Genomic DNA, 2,473 nt, shown 5'->3' on the forward strand with positions numbered 1-2,473 from the left:
TCACCAACCTCAACTGCATCTTTATCGTCCACTATTCTTTTAAAAATTTTCATCTTCATCCTTTTTCCACCATAACCTAAACTTGGAGTTATCATAACCTAGGTCTTTCAAAATACCAACAACTTCAAAATAACTCCATTTGACGATGTAACACTGTGGTTTTTAACAACGAGATTGTAATTTTTTTTAAAAACAACGAACACTTTTGGATAAAATATTCATAATTGTAATTTAACTTAAATTAGAGTAAAATATTTAATTGTAAATTTTTTTTGCAAAAATGATGATTTATAACATTGTTTCATTATATAAAATGGTTTCGACACAGCGGACTTACTTACAATCGAACAATTCACATTGGCTAAAAAAAATTACAATTGTTTCAAATACATAAATTATATTGCAACAACAACATTACAATAAAGAAGGGAGAATAAATAAAATTATTAAATAAACCCCTAAGATGATCATTAATGTAACTGAGGCTGATTGAGTATTGAGGATCCACAAGTGGCATCAAGCCTCACTGCTTTCGATTACCAATCTGAAATCATCGCTATGTCACGTCTTCGACGTCATTACAATTCCACCACGACTCAAAACTCTAAGAACTCGGGGTGTAAGCCCAATCCACAATAATAGTAGAGGGTCACAATCTAAAAACAACATACGTACGAAAATACAAAGTACAAAAGCATAACATGACATGGCATCAAGTGATAAACAAACATGCATATAAATATCATCATGTAACAAACATGACTCGTGTGGCAAACCACCGTAATGCAATGCTTATATGTGAGTGCAGATGATTCTGGAATTTCCACACCCTCCTCGAGGGGCATAAATCATAAAGGTACTGCCTCTCAAAGATCAGTACTAATTTAGAGTGCAGTCTATCATAGACTTACACGACTCCAAAATCCTCGTAAAGATAAGGTGGACCAATCAACTTAAGGAACCACCCCATGGCCCATCACAGTCACCACTAACATTGTGGCCCATAACAATCACCATTAACATTGTGGTCCATCACGGTCACCACTAACTATGAAATGCATGAGATAACTCTGACTCCTCCGCATCAATAATTATGTAATGTAGCTATTAAAAGACTCTCCTTTTTATACTCATTAAACATTAGCAATTTTTAATACTTTTTCATATAGCATACTAAAAACATATTCTCGTCAATAAAATTCATAATTCATATGTTATTAGTTATGAATACATAATCACATCAAATACATAAACAATTGTGTGCACCTTTATTCACCACAAGCACAAAGAACATGTATACATATACACTCTGCATTCAAGCATATATAATATCACTAGAAAGTGTCTTTACCTTGACAATGCTTTATTACACAAGCAACTTATGCTACGCCGGCATAACCTATCTAACAATTCCAATGACACATCTCAATTTCCTTGTACCCTAAACCAATCAATTAATTTAATCAATACAAATTTCTAAACCAACCCCCGAATGAACTCTAGGTTCGACCACTATCCAAATCGATTTGGGATTGACTTTTCTCTTAGGTTCCCTAACTTCAAAAAGACTTTGGTTTAAGTACTTTGACGAAAACGAATTTCAAAATATTTATGCCACAATTTGAAAATCTGGAAATTGTTTTTCAAACTTATTGAAGTTCAATTCAAATCTTTGTCTTTAACAATTTAGGACAAAATATTTTCTTAACATAATCAATTAAAGACAAACATACTCGCACAGTTTGAAATTTCAATTACATTATCAATCAACTACATAAATTTCAACACTTTAATATTTGAAAAACTAGTAGAAGGTTTGTATCAAGAAATCTTATAAAAAAAACTCAAATACTAAGAGTTCCAATATTCTAACTATTGGAAAATCATGATTTTCCAATTTGACATTTTTCAAATCTTAATCTTTAGTAATTATGCTTTGTATATAAATTTTCACTTACAACCCACATTTTCTCATCAACACCAAATATTTCCCAAGTTCACATTTTTCTTTTAAGTCTCCAACTAATTTATTCATTAATAATAAAATTATATATCAAAACCCAAAATTATAATCAATCATTGTTTTTCAAAATACCTAAATACTTTTTCAACCTCAAATTTTAGCATAAAGTTGATATCCTTACTCTAAAAATTAAAACTTGTAACTTCAAAACTTAAGATTGAAACTTTGTTCATAAAGTGAATATTTCCTTTCAAACCTTTCTGATATACAAAGTTTGAACTCTTATATATATATATATATATATATATATATATATATATATATATTTAGATGAATTATTCTCAAAGTCATGAAGTTTGAAACTTTGTTTATCAAAGCTATATTTCTTCATAAAAATAAAAAAATTAATATCAATGTCTAAAACTTTTTAGTTCAATCTATAAAGGTAGAAACCTTATTCTCACAAAAACCCAAAGAATAAAACCTTTAACACCTTAATAACAAAGTAAA

At 29.4% G+C, this 2,473-nt stretch overlaps 1 long non-coding RNA gene across 1 annotated transcript in view; it reads right to left on the minus strand.

The window, feature by feature from the left end:
- Window positions 1-284: 284 nt before the first annotated feature.
- Window positions 285-2,473, minus strand: part of LOC113786190 (uncharacterized) — a 3,561-nt gene continuing 1,372 nt past the window's right edge. The window contains exon 2 of the long non-coding RNA XR_003472339.2: window positions 285-604. This is a non-coding gene — a long non-coding RNA (uncharacterized lncRNA). The remainder of the gene's footprint in view (window positions 605-2,473) is intronic.

This window comes from Cicer arietinum, chromosome 4, assembly GCF_000331145.2.
Source record: "Cicer arietinum cultivar CDC Frontier isolate Library 1 chromosome 4, Cicar.CDCFrontier_v2.0, whole genome shotgun sequence".
Taxonomy (NCBI): Eukaryota; Viridiplantae; Streptophyta; class Magnoliopsida; order Fabales; family Fabaceae; genus Cicer; species Cicer arietinum.